Source organism: Ursus americanus, chromosome 9 (genome assembly GCF_024610735.1).
Source record: "Ursus americanus isolate L20-20 chromosome 9, mUrsAme1.1.p, whole genome shotgun sequence".
NCBI lineage: Eukaryota > Metazoa > Chordata > Mammalia > Carnivora > Ursidae > Ursus > Ursus americanus.
The window spans coordinates 53,211,001-53,235,997 of NC_142135.1; the positions used below are offsets into that span (position 1 = coordinate 53,211,001).

The 24,997-nt window shown below is 37.2% G+C and overlaps 1 protein-coding gene across 3 annotated transcripts in view; it reads right to left on the reverse strand.

The window, feature by feature from the left end:
• Nucleotides 1–13,583, reverse strand: part of PKIA (cAMP-dependent protein kinase inhibitor alpha) — an 89,606-nt gene extending 76,023 nt beyond the window's left edge. The window contains exon 1 of one of the 3 annotated variants that reach the window (XR_015725817.1): nt 13,300–13,583. The gene's annotated coding sequence lies outside the window, so the exon portion shown is untranslated. The remainder of the gene's footprint in view (nt 1–13,299) is intronic. The other 2 variants (XM_045806082.2, XM_045806084.2) reach the window with 2 other exon arrangements.
• Between the last annotated feature and the right edge of the window lie 11,414 nt (nt 13,584–24,997).

Consider the following 24,997-nt stretch of genomic DNA (forward strand, 5'->3'; position numbering starts at 1 on the left):
CTTCTCACTTAACATTTCTCAAAGAGGAAATTTTAGTTAATTAGTTTCTATATTGTTTCCTACTTTAAGGATCTTAAAATAATTAACAGCGAAGGTTATGTGTGAGCTATTATGTAGATGAATGACATAAAGTTCAGCATAGATAACCTAAATACATTAAAAATTCGTGTTTTCAAGTATATCCCTGTTTTTGTGTATTTGAATATTTCAAATGTTTCATATTTTCTAATATTTACATTTCATTAGACCATGTAAATTTTTATTTAGTATTTTTCAGTGAAAAATGTTAAATAAAGACTGCTCCACTTAGAAGCTGACATAAAAGCCCTAGAAAGCTTCTTTCTCAAGTGAGGTGGTAGATATAAAAGTACTATAGAAATACAGATTACAGGGCACCTAAGGTGGCTCAGTTGGTTAAGCATCTGCCTGCAGCTCATGTCATGATCCCAGGGTCCTGGGAATGAGCTCCACGTCAGGCTCCCCACTCAGCAGGAGCCTGCTTCTCTGCCCCTTCCCCAGCTCATGCTGTCTCTGTCGCTCACTCTCTTTCTCTCTCAAATAAATAAAATCTTTAAAAAAAAGGAAATATGGATTACACTTGAGATTAAATAAAAATCTTAATAAATACTATAGAACTGTTGCTTACTTAATATTCTGTTAATAACTGGTAAAAGGCATAAGGAGAATGATTAAACATTAATAGTCACCTATCGTTTATTAAGATCACATTTGTGTGATTAAATGAATTTGGAAAATTGGAATATCAGGTATATTTTACTGTTGAAGGTTGCCTGCCAAGTGGCAAGTCATTTCATAGGCTACGCTCTAAAATAAATCATTTTACTGATATCCAAGAGACATCCCAGTATGTGATTAATAGGGCAGAAACTTTAAGCCAGGGATATTTTTGTCTTGGTAATGCATTTATTTGAGACAGCAGTTATAAGAAACCAGAAAAATAACACCAATAACCTTCAAATTAATTTTGACCCTAAAGTTACAGAAATTTCAACAGAAGTTAGCATATTTACATATTGAATTAAAATTCCTAAACTAGTGGGGTGCCTGGGTGACTCAGTTGGTTAAGCATCTGATTCTTGGTTTCAGCTCAGGTCATGATCTTGGTCCGGACATGGGATTGGGGCATGGAATCAAGCCCTGTGCTCAGTAGTGTCTGCTTGACGATTCTCTCTCTCCCACTCCCTCTGTCCCTAACCAACCACCACCCCCACATGTATACACTCTCTCTCAAATAAATAAATAAATCTTTTTTTAAAAAATGTAAAATTATGTACTTTTTAAGCCCGAAAATTCATCATACTAACGCATGTGCGTGTGTATTAACAATGCAGTTTTTATAGGTGGTGTTTCTACTTAAGTTTTCACAATAATTAAGGCTTGATGTTTTTATTTCAGTTTAAAGGTGTTGCTATTGAGCAAGTCTGATCACTATCACCTAGTAATGAACAAGACCCTGAATATTAAAATGCTTATATGTTCTCTCTAAATTATTTGAGCTTCAGTAAAATAGAAAGATATCATATACCAAAAAGAGTCATTGGCATATGATATACAATGGAGTTACAGGTTAATTTTCCTTTTAGACAGTTTAATGATACGAACAATGAGAAACGTCTTCAATTGTTAGATAATTAGCGGGCTCTTCAAAGACTTCGGTTAGTGGAAGTGAATGTTAACAATTCTTTATAAATTAAAGTTGTTCTCTCCCAGGAACTTCCGCACTGTATTAGGAAGGAAGGAAGGAAGGAAGGAAGGAAGGAAGGAAGGAAGGAAGGAAGAAAGAAAGAAAGAAAGAAAGAAAGAAAGAAAGAAAGAAAGAAAGAAAGAAAGAAAGAAAGAAAGAAAGAAAAAGAAAGAAAGAAGAAAGAAAGTAAAGAAAGGAGGGAGGGAGGGAGGAAGAAAGAAGAAGGAAGGAAGGAAGGAAGGAAGGAAGGAAGGAAGGAAGGAAGGAAGGAAGGAAGAAAAAGTCAGCTGTTGCTTTTAAGTAAGGGAGCCTCCCCATTTTATCTGTCACTTGCTTCTGACATTAACACCTTAGTCACAACAACCTTAGTATCATTTCTGATAATGAGTTAGTGACAAGAGTGATTAGACACACGGTAAAATTCAGAAAAAAATAAGATGCAGAATTAATTGCCAACTGACTTTTCCCAGGTCATCCAATCAACTACTTGCAGAGTTAAAAATAGAAGCTAAGTCTAATTCCCACAGCTAACTGCCAGATCAAAGCCCTATAACTTCGCTTTGTGTTGGCTTCAACCTCTCCCACCAGCGGCATTACCTGCACAGAGACATCTTCCCGTGAGGCTCAGGGTCATTTCAAAGCTTAGTTTAACCAACGTGGGAGAAGGAGGAAAAGAGTTCATAAACATTTGGGAAAAGTTGTGATAATGAGGTCTGGTTGTAAATTGCCCATGAGAATAAAAAGGACAAAAACTGGAAACATTTATTAACCTTTACAGTGTTTCAGATATTGCACTAAGTTCTCTTTTATGGTCTCTTCTTCAGTTGGTACAGCTCTGTGATTTTCCTGTTTTAAATACCAAGAAACCACTCACAGAGGTTAAGTCATTTACCCTAAATCACATAGCTAGTAAATCATAGAGGTGGGATTGAAACTAGTTAGGATTCAAAGCTCAAATTCACTTCTTAAAATATGATTTAGATATAAGTGATAGTCCAAACTCCCAAAACAAACAAACAAAGGGAAGGGGAAGGTCGAGTGACCAGCATACTTTGAGGATGATGTTTAGAGCTTTTTGATTCGTTTTGAAAGTGATAAAAGGCTGCCTGAGAGCTCTGAGTAAAGTTATCAAATTGTACAAAAAACATTAATTTTATATTCAAACATTTTGAGATCAACTCAATTCCTTTGCTTTCATAACACTGTACTGGGGCGCCTGGGTGGCATAGCGGTAGAGCGTCTGCCTTCGGCTCAGGGTGTGATCCCGGCGATCTGGGATCGAGCCCCACATCAGGCTCTTCTGCTATGAGCCTGCTTCTTCCTCTCCCATTCCCCCTGCTTGTGTTCTCTCTCTCGCTGGCTGTCTCTATCTCTGTCGAATAAATAAATAAAATCTTTAAAAAAAAAATAACACTGTACTGCCATGTTATTTCATTTTCCTTTTTATTTATTAAGGGGAAATTCAAACATTTAAATTTTTGGCCTGAACAAGTTAGTGTTTGTTTGGGTTTTTTTTTTTAATGATAACCAAGATGCCAACCTTCCACCACTTATTCAATGAACTGTTCAGCATCAGATCATTTCAGTGTCAGATTTAGTTTTTGTGGTGAAATAGTGACTTCACAAAGCCCCAGTGAAGATGTTGCAGGACCATTATCTCAAACCTGCATTCAGGTGGAAAACGCTTTCAATTAACTGAAATTTTGCTTTCTCCGTGACAGTGTTCTATACAGTAAATGAGATTGAAAAAGGCATGGAAATAAGAGAACCACCAACTAACAGTTTATTATTAAAATCTGTATCTTGCATGATGAATTTTCTAAAAGTCCAAATCCACTGTAGTTGAAGAAAGAAGAGTCATGTCACATTCTTCTGTTCTGGGTAAATGGACTGTGCTTGACTAAGTATTTTAAACTGCTTACTAGATATATCTCAAGCTTTAATATGCATCACTTCTAATTCCCACTTTACCAAAACCTCAGAGGGAAGAGAGAATGGTTTAGCAAGAAGCAGGGGAGGGTAGTTCCATCCACAACTCATCCCTAACACACCTACAAAATAATCACAATGAAGTTGTGTAGAATGCCAATTATTTTGTGTTGGGGGGCAGCTTTCAAAACTAAATGGTATTGATTTATTTTGTTGTTCAATAAATATTTTATAAATGCCTATAAAGCCAAATATGAAACTAAACATTTGACTTGCAGTAATTTTTATAGTCTTGATATTTTACTGTCTTAAAATAACTGTGTACATTTACTGAGTGTTTACCATAGTATGTGCTACTAATAGGCTCTCTAGAAACCTGAACACTTATAAAATATACCAAATACTACTGTTTCATGCTTTGCTTTGCAGTCCTAGGTTGTTCTCTAAGAAGGAGATGGTAGAAGAAATGAAATTTAGATTTGTCTTCTACAGGAGCACCAGTCATGTCTTGACTAACTTTTATCAATGGAGATTCTCAGGTTATTATAAGCCTCTAATCATTAGACAATCCTAGTAAATATGGATGTGTCACAGTAGTTAAGAATGTCAGTCCTGTTGCATTTTGGCTTGATCCACTGCAGGAAAGCACAAATTAGTTGAAGGCAGTTTCCCTGAGAATAACTCACTTCCTTAAGATGAGAGATTAATTTGGATGAATAGTGATTTGTTGCAATATATTTTGGAGGGCAGTAGTTAAAAAATGCGAATGCAGTCTTTTCAGAATGACGTCTTCTAAAAGTGCATTGTTCTCCAGTGAGCTTATCTTGTAAATAAACCCCATATGTGTAATTACACTTTTCTTAAATTTTCATATATTATTTTATTGGATGAATTTTAAAATCTTTTTAAATCTTTACAGTGTTTAAAATTTGACAGTCTTTGGGGGCGCCTGGGTGGCTTAGTCATTAAGCATCTGCCTTCGGCTCAGGGCATGATCCCGGAGTCCTAGGATCGAGCCCTGCATCAGGCTCCCTGCTCCACTGGGAGCCTGCTTCTTCCTCTCCCACTCCCCCTGCTTGTGTTCCCTCTCTCGCTGGCTGTCTCTCTCTGTCAAATAAATAAATTAAAAAAAAAATCTTTAAAAAAAAATTGACAGTCTTTGGGGTGTCTGGGTGGCTCAGTCGGTTAAATGTCTGCCTTCAGCTTAGGTCATGATCACAGGGTTCCTGGATGAACCCTGCGTGGGGTTCCCTGCTCACTGGGGAGTCAGCTTCTCTCTCTCCTTGTGCCTCTCCTGCTGCCTCTCCCTGTGGCTCGTGCTCCCTCCCTCTCTCTGTCACATAAATTAATAAAATCTTAAAAAAATTTTTGACCATCTTTAAATTTGTACTTGGACTTGGTGAGTCTGACAGATTATTCTCAGTGATTCTATTAGGTATCCACCAATTCATATTCAACATTATTTTTGCAAGTCCAGGCAGGATTAAGTTTTGTGAATGGATAGAGTGTATTAACACCCTGGTTGTTCTTCACTACATTTCAATTACCAGAGAACCTGAGTGTGAAAAATCATGGAGAGGAGTGTTAGAAATGGCATTAAAGATTACTGACTTCTCAGTTTATGCAGTCAGATTCTGCAGTATACGACAGAAAGAACAAAGTAGGATGTACTGCTGCTATGACTGTAATGACCAAAAACCCAATATTTCTACTCTTGGTCTCATCAACATGGCAATGCATTGATTACGATGTAGGTTTCTTGTTGCTTATTTAGGCAAAGGTCAGAATACTTATTTGTTTCATGCTTGCTTTTAAAAGAAGGTTTGATCAGACGGAATAAAGATAAAAGTAAATAATAAAGAAATGCTTATTAATAGGTTCTCCAACCCAATCAACCAAAGAAAAGGCATACCTTAAAATACTATTGTGAAATGTCTAGGGTGTGTCTATCTATGTTCTGCAACCTTTCAGTTTTATGTAGCTTTTCAAAAATATGTTTTAAACATGTTGCTTCATCCTTGACATTGTAGCATGTTAATGTCTAATTTGGGTAAAACATGATGCAATCCCCAGCAAGCTCTTTGTTTCTCTCCTCTTGGACAATGCAAATCAAAACAATCTGAGAAGGGTAGTTAAAAGTTTCGCCAATTCTGTTTTACTTATTATGTACCGATATTTTGTAGTTTAGCTTAAATACAACACTCCTAACAGGATAAGTTAAAAAGGATACACTAAAGAGAAACTAAAGAAAAAACCCAACAAAATAAAAGATTTACTATAATACAGGTACATAAATTTGAACTAAAAAACAGACCAAATTTAATTAGGCTGGATTCAAATGACCCATTGCTGGAGCTTAAACACACACACACACACACACACACACACACACACACACACACACACCTAGCTATAGATGTTTCTAGTTTTCTACACTGTTGTTGTAAGACTTGACTGACATCTGTGATGTACTCTGTAATATCTTTGAAACGATAAAATGTGTTGAGAGACTTGAAATCTGTCAAGACTTGTGTATAATATTTTCCTCCATGAACTAGAAACGAAAAGTGAAATTATTTCCTTGCTCAAATCATGATGAATGGATTCCCTTATATTACTTGCATCTACCATCTGTTGAAGAAGTTTATGATTTTTATACTCAATGCACTTTTTCAAATTATAAATGTTCATGTGTTGTCTCAGACCCCACAATACCACTTCAAGAATTTTTCCATCAAAAGTTAAAGCACCACCAATCCTGGGTCTTGGCACCATCAACAACAACAAAATAAAAATAAACAGAAGTAAAAGCACCAACATATAAAGATGTGTAACTTTGTGTCCATTATCACGTACCTTGAAATCATGAAATAATTTGGAACTTAATATTTATCAATGGGTTTTCATTTAATAAAATTATGGCACATTCTTTGTACATATTAGGCATCTACTAAAGGTGATACGGTAGTGTTTTGTGCTAGATATCATTAATATAATAGGCAATGTACTGAAAATGTTTTGCAACTAAAAAACACTGCAGGTGTGGGTGTGGGTGTATATATATAATATACATATTATATATGTATATATTATATAACATATATAATATACACATACACATATATATATTATTCAGCCTTAAAAAGTAATGCAATTTTGACACATGCTCCAACATGGATAAACTTTGAAAACATTATGCTAAGTGACAGAAACCAGATAAGGATAAATATAAGATAAATAAGGAAGAATATTCTATGATTCCACTATATGAGGTGGCTAGAATAGACAAATCCATAGACACAGAACATAGAACAGAGTCTACCAGAGGCTGAGAGGAGGGGACTATGAGGGGGTAATTCTTCAATGGGTACAAAGTTTCTGTTTGGGATGATGAGAAAGTTCTGAAAATGGATAGTGGTGATAGCTGCTTGACACTGAATGTACTTAATATCCGTGAATTGTACACTTAAAAATGCTTAAAACAGTTAATTTTATTTCCGGTTTACCACAATAAAAAATAATAAAAATCCACCATAAAATAAAGTATAAATTTACCTTGCATTAGGCATATTATAAAGTTTTCATAAAATTGCCCTTATTTTGGGGCACCTGAGTTACTCAGTCAGTTAAGCATCTGCCTTCAGCACAGGTCATGATCCCAGGGTCCTGGGATCGAGTCCCACATCGGGCTCCCTGCTGAGCGGGGAGCCTGCTTCTCCCTCTCCCTCTGCTGTACCCCCCAACTTGTGGTCTCTCTCTCCCCCCTCTCTCTATAAAATAAATACATAAATTTTTAAAAAATTGCTCTTATTTTAGGAGCGCATACAGTTATTATCATATTTTGGGGAGTGTAAGGAAAGCAAAAGCTCAGGTCGGCCTCTTGAGTTTTCTTTCTCTCCATCTCTGTTTTTTTTCCGGATTAATGTTGTCACACTTCTTTTTGAATACTAGCATCAGCAAATCATGTTAGCTAGTACTGGTCTCTTCAGGTATCTGTTAAGAATTTTTAATACATTTTTATGCTGGCAATTGTTTTATAACCTAGGAGGGATGAACATAACTTGTCATTCTTCCCTTAACTTGGCAAAAGCCAATACATTACTGCAGACAGCATTACCAGAAAGAAATAGTAACTTTGAGGCAGACACACATCCATCCTAAGAAAACTGAGTATGTTTCACAAAGTAGCCCACACCGCTCGACTGCTGGCAGTGTTCTTGTACATATTTGGCACTACGGTACACTAAGTCTAGAACTGTTTCTTTTTTTGTAAAAAATGGTTTTGATTGGAAAACCCTAAATAAGTCACTTGGAATGTGTAAAATTCAGAACTCCTTCTGGGATTCCTTTTCCATGAATCAGGGTTCTTTGAATCACTTTTCTCACTGGCACTTGTTTCCAAATCATCTTAGCTGCCTTTGTACCAGTGATAATGAAGGGCTCTCATTTTAGGTTCTAAAGCAGGGAGAACAATAGAAGGAGAATGTCATTTCAAGTACCAAAAATGTCTGGGCTAATAAAGGACACACATACTGTGAGCACAGAGTACATATTCTTAAACCATTTGCTAAGGAGTGCTTTAGTGGGTCCTTAAACACCTGCAATTGTATGCAAAATGCTATGTGTATTTGTGTGTGTTTGTGTATATACTTGGGAACTGGATGCACAGCCTTTATCGAATTATCAAAGAGGATGGTAAAGTTCAAGAAACATTGGAAAGATTAATTACAAAACAATTTTTAAACTACTCTGATAGCTCTGACCTTGTGTTTTTTATAATGCTTTCCTTCACTCTTAACACTTCAAAGAGCAGCATGGTAACATGGAAAGAATGTCTCCTAAACATTTAGGTGACATCTTTGAGTCTCAGTTTCCTCAATGTAAAATTAGCATAGAGTAGAAGGCTGAAATTTGATACCACAGATGAAAGTACTTGGCAGAGTGCCTTGAAACTGGACAAGTACTCATATATGCAAGGCACCTTCTTCTGCTTATTCTTTTTCAATAGAACGCAAGCATGCTGAAAGCAGATACAGTATTTTTCAAGTTTTGTTTTGGGGGCACCTGGGTGGCTCAGTCGGTTAAGCGGCTTAATATCTAGTCCTGAGGTAGGCTCCCTGCTCAGTGGGGAGTTTGCTTTTCGCTCTCCCTCTGCCCCTCCCCTGTGTTCCTGATCTCTCCCTCTAAGTAAATAAATAAAAGCTTAAAAAAATAAAGTTTTGTTTTGGGGACGTCTGGGTGGCTCAGTCAGTTAAGCGTCTGCCTTCGGCTCGGGTCATGATCCCACCACCTTGGGATCAAGTCCCATATCGGGCTCCTAGCTCAGCGGGGAGCCTGCTTCTCCCCCTTCCCCTGCCTCCTGCTCCCCCTGCCCATGCTCTCTCTCTCTCTAATAAATAAATAAAATCTTAAAAAAAAAAAAGTTTTGTTTTGTTAAGCTTAACATACTTCTAATATGTATGAGCTAATATACATTTAATGGCGTGTAAGCTCACAATAACTTTTGTTGAATATAATTATTTGAATGTGCTTTCACTATATTATTATATAAATATTTTTAAAAACTAAACATTACTTGCACACATTTTGGGAGCTGAACTTGACTAATGGCAAAGAGTAGGTAGAGATATACTCCTTAAATAATAACCAGTTTCTTCCACTAAAATCAAATTGCTGAATCTCTACTATGCAAATACAAAAGGTTCCTGACTTACGGTGGTTCAATGTATGATTTTTCAACTTCATGATCATGCAGAAGAGATACCCATTCAGTAGAAACCACAATTCAATTTTTGAATTTGGATTTTTTCCCAGGCTAGCAAGCAATACAATAATCTCTCATGACGCTGGGCAGTGGCAGTGAGCCACAGGTTTCAGTCAGTCACGCGATCACAAGGGTAAACAACCGAGACATTTAACAACCATTCTGTACCTACACAACGATTCTGCTTTTCACCTTCAGTATAGTATTCAATAAATTACGTGAGATATTCAACACTATAAAATAGGCTTTGTGTTAGATGATTTTGCCCATCTGCAGGCCAATATAAGTGTTCCGAGCTTGTTTAAGTTAGGCTAGGCTAAGCAATGGTGTTTTGTAGGTTATGTGTATTAAATGCATTTGACTTAATGGTATTTTAAACTTATGATGTGTCTATTGGGATGTAAGCCCATTGTTAGTCAAGGAAGAACTGTAGGTAGCTAGGCACTGTAGTATGAGTTGCAGGTAATAAAAGGCTGTCAGTCACAAAGTGTGCTCTCCAAAGCTATTTTAGGAGAACAAGGCATTGGTTCACACTAAAGAAAAGGCCAAGATAGAAAGTGCAATAGGAATTCAGACAAGGGAGAAAACTCATCTGATATGAGGATGGTGGGTATGGGGAAACTTCATGGAAGAGGCAGTGTCTTACGTGAGCAAGGTTTTAGCATATACAGGGTGAGTGAAAGGAACAGATGAAGACATATAGGCATGACATCATGGGGCACAAACCAGAAATAAAGACCACTTGGTTTAGGCTGATCATAGGGTAGCTTAAGGGGATTAGTGAGAAACTAGATAAAGAGATATCTCAGTGCCTGATGCATATTACTTATTAATAATACTTTTAAACATGAATATTTAATTAAAAAAGAACATGGATGAGAACTTAAAAACATAATGAAAAAGGTGAAATATTACATAAATTTGGCAGTTAGGAGGCCACTGATAACTTTCAAAATAGGACTTTTTCTACTTATTCTCAATGCAAACACTGGGTGAATAGAAACACACTTTTTTAGCTTTATTATTTCTACTTTTTTTTTCTTTTCCATGTTTCAAAATCTCAAAATATGTCTATTTCAGTTGTAACTAATGGCAGTAAGACAGCACCAGAAAATGCCTTTTGTGATGAGAGGTCAACTTTGACGCCTCAATTTGTATTAAGTTACTGGTAACACTGACCACCCACCATACTAAATGTTTTTTTTACGTGATTAGAAAGCAGTAGATTGACTTTATTCTATCTTGTCAAACCTACAAAAATGCCTGCAGTTCATTTAGCATCGAATAGTGCACACCCCCTTTTTTTCATTCCTCCTGCATCTCTTCAACACCAGGCAATTAATTTTTCTTTTCCCTGGGAAACATTTAAAGAAAAGGAAATAAAGTCATAAATCAATTTCAGTCATGAAGTCATACATGTATCTCTTCTTAGGGCTATGAATTTAGACATCTTTCTCACAAAAGTTGTTTTATTTAAACATAACAAAGTCCAAATTCAGAAATCCTTTAAATTTATTTATCTTCCTCAGTTGCACTGAAATGAAAAATTAAATTTTCTAACTTATTTTCTCTCAAGCCAAAAAGGATTCTCAAATGAAAGTCCATAACTTAGTGAATTCATCTCACCTATAAAATCAATGGCAGGTATGATGCCAGCTTAGGGAGTACTAGGTCCCCTAATTCTGTCCCATTTCTTTTCAAAGAATTCAGTTTCTTCAGAAACCAAGTAATGGACACTTGCAATTTCTAACTATTATTAGGATATTCTCATGCACTAATAGTCAACATGAAGAAACCTCAAATTACAGAAATTTTTATTGTACTTATCATCTGTATTACACAATTACTTAAGATAATCTGTACTACATAATTTCTTAAAAATGAATTATTATATTAACATTTATTATCACTTATTATTCAGAATAATAATTTATATGGTTAAATATTTTAAGATTTAGTAAAGAAAAGTGATAGAATAAAGGGTTTTGTTGTTCTTGCTCTTTGTTCCCTTTTCTATTTGGTGTGCCTGATTCAAAATTATAGAATCTTGAAATTTTAGTATTTCAGACCCAAACCACACTCAACACATAATAACAACATGCCAAAAAAAATCGGTGCTGAGTTTTTTTCATGATCCAGGGAAGAGTTCCTGGAGTAGGCCACTTGGAGTGGGATTTGCCTACCCCCTCCACTCCCTCTGCCTCATATACTAAAGGTAGAGACAAAGAAACCAACTCGAATCCTTCTAAAGTGTGTTTTATAAAAAGAATTTGTATTCAGAAAAGCAATAATGGCATATAATAAAATTAACATATTTCAAAACTAATATCTTTGTCTAAAAGCAATATTTAAAAAGGAAGGTAAGCAGAGATAAATTTTTAGCTATAAACCTTGCCTCTTTCATTGATCTCCTCTTTTAATCTGCTAAAATAAAATTACATGGCTATTGAGTCAGACTGTCTAATTTCAAATTTAAAGATAACAGATCCCCTGTAAAATAGAGTATTGGCACACAGACACCCGAGTCTGGCTTATTGCAAATGTTCTCTGCTGGTGAAGTGGCACATTTGCAATCCCCATCACAGCCATCTTACCCATTTTAAAGCATATTATTCAAATGTACATCCCTAGGTGGCAACAAGAATAAGACACTTGAGCTCAGTAGCAAGAGGTTTGTGGGGAGATCCTAGAACAAGTGGTCAGAACCCCTAAATGGCAAGACTGACTTAAAGAAGCTCAAATAACCTGAGGCTTAGATTGGCCAGCTCCAGTGGCTTTCTGAATGCCTGTGGGGAAAGCCTCTGTGGAAACTCTTCTGAGGTTATTGGGGAATCCTAGAACAAACACACTGCTTGCTTTTTGGGGAGGACCTACCCCAAACCCTACCAAGGTAGGTGTCTCACAACCCAGCGGGACTAAAAACGCTTCAAGAAAAACTGGATAGACACATTCACATTTGCACTTCCATCTGTGCCTATGCACAGGGAGCAAAATAGAAGCATGGTCCTCTTTCTGATACCCCAACAGATTCTGCTGTCCTCGAAATCCTCTTGTAGCCGCAGTGACTACGGCGAAGGGAGTTATCGGGAACCATGTTGGTACTAGGTTAAAAGAGGGATTTTTCGTGCCATGTATTTGGGGAAAAGACACAGGTAATAGTATACAGAGAGAATACTAAAACTGGTGTAGGGCAATGCCCTTTGTAGGTCCTTGACAAAATCGGTCATGGAACAGAGGTTGTGGATAGAAGCTGACAAGAGCTGGCCTCGGAATGGACCTGGCATCCCAGGAAAATCAATGAAGTAGTTGACAGAGAAGATGATAAACGAAGGGAGAAGGTGGAAACAAGTGCTGCTTAACCCAAGCTGAACTCCAGGAGATGAGAGAAGTTTCTCTTCTAATCTGAGACTCTTTCTAAAGGTTCACTATTGAAGTAGGTATTTGACATTGAAATGGGCACAGACTCATTCTGATAACTAGGAAGGGAGAGGATAGAGGAAGGTAGCAAAGATTTCTGATTACTTCCCCAAGCTGCCTCCAAGGACCTGCTGCTCCCAAACCACAAAATAACCAAGCGAAGGTTGAAGTAGAAGAATGAAAGTGCAACTCCAATTATTTCACATTTTGAACCCTCTTCAATGTCTAAGCGAGTCTGGCATTGAAACGGACGGCTATCTTGAAGAGTATAGAGGCTGACCGCCTTCTTTGTTTGCCCAGTAACACCGCTCCTCCAATCTCAAGCACTTGGCTGATTAACATTTCAATTCCAGTTGTTGCCCCTTTTCCCATTGCAGAATGCACCAAGGATATTTCCCTTCGCTGGGTATTGCAAACCCCATTATTATCCGAGCGGAAAGAACTAAGCGGCGTGTCGGAGGCTAATAATAGCCGAGCGGCTTACCTTCTCGGGATGGAGTCAGCGCGAGTCCCCGCTGCCCCAAGGCCGCAGTGCCTCCGCGCCGGGCCGAGTCCGTGGTCAGCTCCGCCGGCCCCCACCCCACCTGCCGGCTGCAGCAGCTGCTCCCGCCGCCGCGCTCCGGCTGCATGAAGTCATCCCCCGCCCCGGGCCGGATCACCACATTCTGTGCCAGTCGCGGGGGGAGAGGGACCTCTCCCGGCAGCGGGGAAGGGCTCCCGGAAACTGTGCCCGACGACTGCTACCCCTCCGGGTTTTAGGTTTCTTTTCTATTAATGCTTTTACGCAGGAAGCATTGCCGTATTGTGGACCGAGAGAAAAGGGCAGAGAAACTTTCTCTGCATAGCGCCTTTCCTCCGAGAGCTCCCCTGTCACGCCTGCTGCATGGACAGCTCCATTCGACTGTGTGGGTTTCCCACCCTCTTCATTTTCCTTATCAGTATTGTTCATTTCGTTAAATTTGAGACTGGGATTGTCTTTTTAAGATAAACATTCAAACACTCCGGAAATGTTTTAAATCGGCAGTCGATCTTTGTAAGTCCCTTGTAGCACGCCTCGCTTTCCCCCAACGCACACACACCAGTACGCACATGCACACACACAGCCAAACCGCTCGCAAGCATGAAAGCTGGGACCTCTCACCCTCTTGCCTACGTAATAGAACGGGAAACTCCCAAAGGAGTGGAGAAGTAGGACCGACCAAAGAAAGCACTCGAGGAAACAGAGAGGGCTGGCCCCGGGATTTTGTTGCTGTTTAGTGGTGCATTTAGTGGACAGATGTTGCCTCTAACACCTCCCCCCCCCCACCTCTCAATTGGGCTGGCTGCTCTGGTGACAGCTATAACATTTGGAAGCCAAGAAACAGAATCTACATTAACAGATGGCTGTATCTCCCCCCCCCCCAAGGATTTATCAGAATTCGCCTTAGGAATAATGTAAGCAAATACACATATAAGCCCCTTCTTAACCTCTTTAAATTGGCACCAGCTATTAACCTCTCTCTCTTTGTCTCTCTCATTCTGTCTCCTCCTTTCTCTCTCTCTCCCTCCCTTCCTTTCTTTCTCTCTGTCGACCAGCTCAGCAGTTTGGGGATTCAAGGGAAGAAAGGGCCAAGGATTTGCTGTCTTTATGATAGAGCCAGTGCCTCTTTCTCCCATTGGTAAGCCATTTCCAAGTAGAGAGGTTCTTTGACAGTAGAGCTCAGTGTGAGTGGAGTTTCCTCATTTAACTTACTTTTGGAATTCCCCTCACTAGGTCCAAGCCAGCTTTATCTTGTGGATTTGAACAGCAGCATAAGCAGTGTATTGCGCAAGGCCAGGGAAGCACATTTGATCCATGAAGAGTTCCCATCTCCCGTTTAGCAGTTCCAAAATTGGGAGGTGGTGTAGCAAGCAGAATTCCAACAAAAATCATTAAGAATTCTTGGCCCTAGAATGAATGTTTTTTGGAAGCTGCAGCAACCTAATTCATGCCTCTGAGCCTCAATTTCGTAAAATTAAGCCATTAATATCACCATTGACTGGGAGGTTCCTAATCTGTATCAAAGGGTATATAGAATCTGGATAGGAGTATTCCATCTTTAGTTTTACTAACCTATAACTGAAATTTAGCAGTTAGCCTTTCCTTTAAATGTAAATGCAGACAATGAACTAGAATAATATTGGGAGTACCTTGACTTTGTCACCAACAGAAGTCACAGATAATGTCCTATTTCAGTTTTTATAGATATCTCAAAATCACCACTCTGAATTTACAATTAAATCATCATCACCTTTTTTGTTTTATTTAATGGATTATATATATTCTTAGAGTGGTTTTAGATATACAGAAAAATTAAGGAGATAGTATAGAGTTCCTAATATTCCACTCCCAGTTTCCTCTGTTATTAACATCTTATATTAGTATAGTACCTTTGTTACAATTAATGAACCAATAATGCTATGTTACTATTACCCAAAGTCTGTACAATTTCCTTGGGTTTTACCTAACGTCTTCAATTCTTTTCCAGGCTCTCATCCAGGACACCACCTTACCTATAGTTGTCATGTCCCCTTAGGCTCCTCTGAGCTGTGATAGTTTCTCAGATTTTTCTTGTTTTTGATGACCTTGACAGTTTTGAGGAGTAGTGGCCAAGTATTTTGTAGCATGCCTCACTATTATAATCTGTCTGATGCTTTTCTCATGATGAGCCTGGGGTTATAGTTTATTGGGAGGACGACCACAAGATAAAGTGCCATTGTCATAACATCACATCAGGAGTATATACTATTAATATGATTTTCAACTGTTGATGTTGACCTTGATCACCTGACTGAGGTAGTATCTCCACTGTGAAGTTATTCCTCCATCCTTTCCATACTGCTGTACTTGTTGGAAGGAAGTCACTATGTGAAACTCATGCCTAAAGAGTGGAGAGTTATGCTCCACCTTCTTGAGGACAGAGTATGCACATAAAGTAATTGGAATTCTGCACAAGAGATTGTCTTTTCTGCCCTAAATATTAATTTATGCGATTATTTATTTATAGCAGTATAGACTCATGCACAATTGCCTCATACTTTGAGTCATAATCCAATACCACTTTATTTTTGTTGTTCAAGTTGTTCCAGCTTTAGCCACTGGGAATTCCTTTTGCTGACTTCTTTGCTCCTTTGACATACTCCTTCTGATGCGTGTGGGTGTGTGTTATTACTTTGTTACTTTCTGGCATTATAAGGTGCTCCAGGCCCATTTTATATTTGCCTACCTCAGTCCTAGAATCAACCATTTCTCCAAGAAGCCCTGATTCTTTTTTTGGAGGATGATAATAGCAAGATCTGGATTTTAGGTGTGCGGTTGCTAAGGGGATATCATTTGTTTAGGCTCTCTGAGACAGCAAAGAAATATATATTCCCATGTATGTGTACATATCTATAAATATTTCTATATGTAACTATCAGTACTTATATTGAGCTAAATATGAGTTCATACGAATGTCTTCAAGTCTAATCCATTAACACAAAGATCGTCTTAGCTTCCTCCCCTTGCTTATCCATAAATTCCTACAATAATAGTAAAAAATGTGGCTCCAACAATCTTTCATCCATTTACTTAATTGTTGCATTCCAGTGCACATGTATAGCAATATAATATTGTTAACCCATTAGCTCAATATCACTATTTTTAAGTATAGTAGTTAACAACCACTGTTACATCTTATTTAGTTAATTTAAATGCCTGTACTTGTCTATATCACAAATTTTGTTTCTTAAATATTTTAATAATTGCATTTAAAAATTGGCAATTAGTTTACTTTGAAATTATATATATTTTATCAATTTAAAAGTTATTTTTTCCTTCCTCTTTTTTTTAAAGATGCATTTATTCATTTTGGAGGAAGAGAGAGAGAGCACAGGGAGGGGCAGAGGGAGAGGGAGAGAATCCCAAGCAGACTCCCCACTGAGCACAGAGCCCCTACTCAGGGCTTCAGCCCAGGACCCCGAGATCACCACCAGAACTGAAATCAAGAGTTGGATGGCTCAACCTGAGCCACCCAGCTCCCCAAAATGTTATTTTAAGAAGAGTTAAAGAAATCGCTCCAGATTGTTAAAGGGAACCATGGTAAAAAGAAGATTAGGATCCCAACCACAGATTTTTTTTGAGGATATTCTGAAATGACATGAATTGCCTAGTGCAGGCATTAGAGGGAGCCCATGCTTGGTAAGTGCCACCCTTAGCTTCTTGAGCAGGTTTCCATCTTCTTTTAAAGTTCTAATACCTTGGAAGAGAGAATATGCTAAATCTTGTGGTTAATAATTTATAATTTATGGGGCCTGGATGGCTCAGTCAGTGAAGTTTCTGACTTTGGCTCAGGTCATGATCTCAGGGTCCTGGGACTGAGTCCCATATGGGGCTCCACACTCAGCACAGAGTCTGCTTGTCTCACTGCCCCTCCTCCCACTTGTGCACCTGCTCGTTCTCTTTCCCTCTCAAATAAATAAATAAAATCTTTAAAAAATAATTTATAATTTTGTTGCAGGATTTGCTAGGTATCAGATGCTAGAGGGAAAAGTCTGTATAATGTTAAGGAGAAGGAGGATGGGAAGGTGAAGGGAACCAGAAAACTGAAAGGACTCTGAAGTTCAGGGGTTTTGTAGTTGAACAGATCTGGGCTTGGATCCTTTCATTCACACTCTGATTATGTCTCATTTTTTAAATAAGAAGAGCAATGCCTATTACATAGGTTTGTCCTTAAGAGTGAAAATAGACGTTTGGTCTTTTCTTTTAATTTGTCTGAAGCAGTGGAGATTAAGTGTGGTGACTTGGAACAGTCTTAGAACAGTCTGTTGTCCTTCCTGGTATAGTTTCCATTCTGTGACGCCAGACTCACTGGAGGTATAGACAGTGTCTCATGATAATTTAGGCTCCTTCATCCATCAAAGTACTCTTGTCAGTTGCTTTTTACTCATGGTAGAGAATCAGTATTGATGGTGCTAGGGAAAAGACAAAAATTAAAGATGTAAAATGGCAGGAATTAACTGTTCAGATACTATACCATGGCAAGAGGCATAAGGGAACTAGAAAGAAAAGGAATAATAAATGAGAAATGTTTTATGTCAACACATAAGAGTTTGAATCTGTCTTCTTAGAACTTGACATACAGTATGCCAGATAACTTCATTATTGGAGGCTAGAGCAAGGTGAAACTTTTTTTTTTTTTTTAACTCTATGACTGTTCATTGCATGGCTTCTTAAAAAAATAATCTTTTGCTCTGCGGTCTGCAGTTCTTCTTTTCTCATATCCTGGAGTTAGAGATCAAATGGCCTAATGATATTGTAAGTCTCAGCAAGGGACAATGGGAAACCAGAGCCAGAGGCCCTGTGTGCCTGAAGCTGTCAGCAGTGGAACCAGTCCTTTGGGTTAGGGAGTCCTTCCAGAAGGGGCTCATTTAAATGCAAATACACTGTCAAGGAGTGGTAACCGAGTATAGAGTATCTCATTAGCAGCCATTAACAATTTAGCAGAGATTAGCTTCTCAGATTTATTATGGAGAGGAGTTGTCAGGGTGATTTGGCTCCAGCGTCTGTCACCCACTGACTTGCCAGGTCTCCTGCTCTCATCACTCCATAGGAGTCTGCTTAAAACTGGGAATTTATTTACTAGGAAAGAATTGGGCACTTAGGAGATGGTCAATATTATTTTACATAATTTTGATTTATTAGAACAGGTAGGAGGAGAATTTTTATAGTAATAGTACGTGTGTGTGTGTGTGTGTGTGTGTGTGTGTGTGTGTGTGTGTGTTTGGTGGCTGCTCTGCTTGGGCTGACTAATGATGCTCCACAGAAATCTTAAAATTTTATGCCAAATACCTCTTTCAATGAAGTCAGAAAAATATATCATATAAAACATGTACAAATGCAATTCAGGGGTAGCAAAGCTATAGTTATAGTAAAAGTTGCATTCAAATAATTATAGATAATGTAAGATTTCCTGCATTAATATGAAAGCACTGATACAAGAGTACAAGATATCATTCATATGAAGATTGATATTAGGTAATGAATAGCATCAGCAGATATAACTGAAAGAAGGGAAGTGACTACAAACAGAACAGAAACTGTTTCTCTAGACATTGCTACAAATTCACCTTGTTTTTACTGGTAAGGAGTTGACATATACCAGACCAATATAATACAGGGAGTATTCTGTAATTGGAACTCTATATTTAATTGTGAAATGTGTATTATCTTAAGTGAAATGCTTAGTAAACAGCATATGATACATTCAACAACGTGAAGTAAGTCTCAATAAACTTTTTTTTTAAATCATTATTATGAAGTTGTGAAGTAAAACAATTTACTTAGGTAATACTCTTTAAATTTTTTTTTTAACTTCAAGTCTTTTAAAGAATCTGACCAAACCAATAAATCCCTTCTGAAGAAAATGCTCTTTAATGAAAACTTTTCTGTTGTAATGGACTATTAAATAGTATTTATAAAGAATTATGTTTCTATAATTCTTCATTTTTTCATGGAAAAGGAATATTCAGTTCCTCAAATCCAGTTTAGGCTAATAAAAAAAGGAAATTTAAATTTGATTTAAACATAAGTGAATTGTGTTTGGTCAGCAGGACGTTGATATTTATTCAGCAGATATTGATGGAGTGTTCACTATGTGCTGTTGTTCTAAAAACTGGACTTACAGAAGTGAACAAATGAATCTCTTCCTTATGGATCTTATATTCCAGTGGAAGAAGACCATAAGTAGATAAATATACCTTTTTAGTTTCGGGAAGAGCCATGAAGGAGCAGCGTAATGATGCAAGGGTAGGGGCAATATATAGGGTGGTACATTGACATTTGAGCAAAGATTTGGAAGAAGTGTAGGATAAGCCATATGAGTACAGTTGATCTTTAAACAACAGGGGTTTGAGCTGCATGTGAATTTGTTTTATAGTACAGTATTGCAAATGTATTTTCTCATGATTTTCTTAATTAATTTTCTTAAGATTTTCTCTAGCTTACTTTGTAAGAATAAAATATATAATACATATGACATACAAAATATGTGTTAATTGACTGTTTATGTTATCAATAAGGCTTCCAGTAAATAGTAAGCTATTAGTAGTTAAGTTTTAGGGGGGTCAAAAGCTACACATGGATTTTTGAATGCACAGTGTGTTGGCATGCCCAACCCCCGCATTGTTCAAGGGTCAAACTGTACATTGAAAAAGAGGTTTGGCATATGTAGGTAGGTGGGCTTATACTTTATGTGTTCCAGATGAGAAGGCTAGTTTGTTTGTAGTGAATTGCTCAATGGGGAAAACCGTTAGAAGATGAAGTTAGAAAGGTAGGTGAGTGAAAAATCATTTAGAACCTTTTGGACAGTGGTCAAGAGAGACCTTTAAGGGATTAGAAGTTTGTTTTGGGACATGCTAAATTTGTGATGCCTATCAGATCTTAGCAGAAATGTGAAGTAACAATGAATATACTAGTATGAAATTCAGAGAGAGAGATGCCATGGCTGTAGTAGGAAATTTGTGGATCATCATAATATTTAAAGTCTTTAGACCAGATGAAATTTCTTTGGAAGTAAGTGTAGGCAGGGAATAATTGATGTTGGAGGACTGAACATGGGACACTCCATTATCTAGAAGATCCAGTAAAGTCAGTTTTCTGGTAAGTACTAAGAGTTCACATAGGGTTAGTGATTATGAATTAAATGAGACCAATTAGCCATTGTCATTTTTGTCCAGCCATATTTAGCTGCTTGACATTGGTACTAAATTGGCATACATTTCTATTTGCAAGGGTTGACATTTTGGACAGCTAATACAACTGAGAGTGTGGGCCAAGGGACTTCAGAGGCTATAGGAAGGAGTGATTCTAGTGATGGAGCATGGACTCTTAACTGGGGTAAGTAGGGAACTGAGGAATTAGACCTCGAGCACTACACTTGATTTTAACTGTATATTGGATCGCAAGAGCTGAAAATCCTGACTGATAGTGGTATGTTAAGAGCAAACACAGCTAGAGCCCCCATGATTCACTCTGTCACACAGGAATACACAGTGTGTGCTTCAGCTTAATTCCTGAGTGTAATTTCTTGGCCCTTAAATCAATGACATCATCTAAAGTGAGGTATGTATTTTTGATAAGTCTTTCAGAATTTATTTCACAAAACTTTTTTAATCTTAAAATTGTTGTATAGAAGTAAGTATAACAGAGCTTGCAGGGGTTTCAAATGTTTTCCAAGTTACTCCTGGCTCTGATGTACTTCTAATATCAGAAATAAGAATAAAAAGTAGGTATTAAACATTTTATCTTCAAAGAGATATGTAACCCTGTATGTACTTCTTTTAACATCAGAAATAAGAATAAAAAGTAGGTATTAAACATTTTATCTTCAAAGAGATATGTAACCCTGTTTTGTTTTTTTTCCCCTAATCTGGGCCAGATCTCATTACTGACTTCACTTCCATTTATTTTTCCTCCAATGTAAGCAGTTTATTACTGCTTGTATTCCCCTCCCTGTGTCTATGAGGCATGTTTGCCCCCTTGTGGATGATTCTGTAACTGTCACCAGGAATTTTTCTTGTTTTTGGGGCGGGGAGCGGAGACTGAAAGTGCAAATATTGTGGTCGATGGGAATTATTTTTGAAGAAATGTCAAGTGATTGACCAAAAAGAATGAAACCACTATATATTTAATCCTCCTCTATTAGTTTCAAAATTTAGGATTATGTTAAAGGCCACACTTGGGGTGCCTGGGTGGCTCAGTCAGTTAAGCGTCTGACTCTTGGTTTCAGCTCAGATCATGATCTCAGGGTCCTGGGATGGAGCCCCACAAGGAGCCTCTAGCGGGCTCTGAGCTCAGCGGGGAGTCTACTAGAGATTCTCTCTCTCCCTCGCCCTCTACCCCTCCACCCTGCTGGCACGTGTGTGCACGTGCGTGCACACGAGATTTCTCTCTCAAATAAGTAAATAAATCTTTAAATTAAAAAAAAAAAGGACTACACTCAACTGAATCTGTAAGATGATAGTCAAAGAAGTTAAAATTTTGACATTCTTTTTACATATGAGAAAACAGAAGTATTGAAGAAAGCTAGTCTCACCCTTATTTAAATATTAAAATCCTTAATGTTTGTAACTTAACTGAGAAAGATGCGATGGCTTTTCTTAAATTAAAGATTATGTAAATATAAGCAAAGGAAAGCCTGACATTGATTAATCTTCACTTATTACATATGAAATTATACAAGTTATGAGAAAGTCCGTTCTCAAGACTGCATGCACATCAATGAGTCTAACTTTCCTTAAGAGTTCTCAGGAACATACTAGAAAAAGTAACTTCAGTGTACTTAACTAAGCATTTATAATATAACTCCTAGAGAGCAAAGAGTATCCTCTAACAAACATTGCTCCTTTTATTGATTATTTCATTCATAAACAAAAACAAACGAAAAAAACTTGAAAATTTACTACGTGCTGGGCACTGTTTTAGGTTCTTGGACTAAGACCTAGTTTCTTTCCTTAAAAGAGCTGCAATCTGATGTAGAGACAAAAATTGCACCAAGTGTTATAAATTTCACTGCAGAAGTTTTGTGCATGGTTTAAATGCAAGCAACATATTTTAAGTTCATTCTAAAGGAGTAGTTCATAGTAGATTCATAGAAGAGAGAGCCTCAGTTGTCTTGGGAGGTTTGTAAACATATGAAGAGTGGGAGCTGGGGGCTAGGGGGCAAAGGCAGTCTAGTGTTAGTAAATATATATGGGCATGATCTTGTGGCTTATTTACCCATGCTTACCGGCCTAATAAGGATACCTGCAAGTAACTTCATCATCATTATCATCATCATCATCATGTTAAGAGTTAATGAATATTTATTGTCGGGTAGTCAAACAAACTTTATATGTAACATCTACATAGAGCTGGTTTTCTACCATCCATCTATGTGTTCAATATTGTTATTATCATTTTACACAAAAATGAAGGCTTAGAGAAGTAATTTGCTCAAATCTAAGCGTGTGCACTTTCAACTGCATTCGCTGAAACTCTGTGCTTAACTGGCTAAGCATGATTTGCTCATAATTAAAATCTCAAATATTGGTTGGTAAGTACAATAATCTCATAAAAGGGGAGCCTGGGTGGCTCAGTGGGTTAAGCATCTGCCTTCAGCTCAGGTCAAGATTTCAGGGTCTGGGATGGAGCCTTGCATTGGGCCTCCTGCTGAGCGGGGAATCTGCTTCTCCTTCTACCCCTCCCCCTGCTTGTGCTCTCTCTCTCTGTTCTGAGTAAATAAATAAAATATTCAAAAAATAATCTCATAAAAGGTAAAGTGAAGTAATATATTTTAATGTTTATGGGGCAGTTTGGTGAATGCACTTAAGTGCCAAAAATGCATAATGAAAGCGAGAAGTACACAAAAAATAGATCATAAAAATTTGTATATGTATGTCTATTGGGAATAAATAATTCTTTTCAATGTTTAAGTTCTTACATAACAGGATTCCACATTCATGCCCTTGTTAAGCAGCATCAGATGCAGCATTCAGATGTGCATAGATGCACGGAAAGATAATTCACATTGCCTACATGTTATAGATAAGTACCTATTATAATAGTTCTCTAAAAATGAAATAATTTGGAATTTCTCATTGTACTTATCAATTGATATATATGAATCATGTTAGGTGAAGAATTATTGATTGGAAATTTTATGTGTGAATTTTTACATGTAACAGTAAACACTTTCAGCCTTGAAATACCACGTTCAACAAATGGGTTATTACATTGGAGAAAGTGATCAATGCAGTCAAGTGTCTGGAATCTAAACACTGTGAGAAGTAACTGAAGGACTAGAAATATGAGATGAGACAAGACCAGGAGGCAAAGGTGATGGCTCTAATCTACTATTGAAAAGGATTAGGTTTTCCCACGCTGAAGATTTTAGATCCATTAGCCAGGTTTAGGTTGATAAAAAGATTATTTAACAGGTAGAACCTTTCAACAGTGAAAGAGCTTGCATTTTAAAATAATGAACTTCCTGTCACCAAAGTATTTTCACAGAGATTGAAGCCAAAAATTTGGAAAAGGAAGAGTTTTTACAATGAGAAAATTCTTTGATTCTACGGTTCGCCAACTCCTTAAATAGTCCACACATTGTGACACTTAAGTGTTATGATGTCTTTAAGTGGCCATTCAAAGTTGATTGTTTCCTGTGCCACACCTTATGAATGTTAGCCTTCATTCTGTGTAAATTTTATCTTCCTCACTGAATTAGCATTATCCCTAAACAAGAAGATATCTTTCATAAGGAAATGTAAAAGAAGAAATGTCCAAATTAAGTTTTTACAAAATTCTGTTATCAAATTTAATTTATTAAAAAACTTAAAATATAGCAGCATGAGTTTCCATGTGCCCTTTACCCACCATCCCTAAATGTTAAGTTTATGTTATCACAGCACAATTATTGAAACCAGAAAGTTTACGTTGACACAATACTATCAACTAATTTTTAGACTAATATTCAAATATTGTCTCTTGTCCTGTGGTCATGTTCAAATCCAGGATTCCTTATTGCATTTATTTGCCATATCTTCTCATTCTTGTTCAATCTAAAATAGTTCCTGTGTTTATCTTTATGATCTTGAACTAATGGAGAATCCTAGCCAGTTATTTTGTAGAATATTTCTCAATTTGGATTTGTTTGATAATTTCTCATGATTAGACTGAGGTTATGCATTTCCTGATAAAAACACCACAGGATGATGCTATGTCCTTATCAGTGCACCATACCAAGAGGTTCAAGAAATCATATGTCTCACTACTGGTGATGCTAACTTTGATGGCTTGGTTATAATGATAGCTGCAAAGTTACTATTTTTCCCTTTGTAATTCTTTGAGATAGCTCAAATACTCTGCTTCTTATTTTATTGTCCCACACTAATTTTGACATCAATAATCCCTGGCTCCAACAATTACTGTGATGTTTGACAAATTATCATTTACTGTTCCCATCATTTCTTCTACATTTATTAACTATAATTTGACTGAAAGGAAGAGCTGTTCCTTCTCCTTCATTTATGTATTTATGTATGTATGTATGTATGTATGTATTTATATCAATATGAACTTGTGGGTATTTATTTTATTCTATGGGTTGAAACCCATTGCTATCATTCATTATTTTGTTTCTCAAATT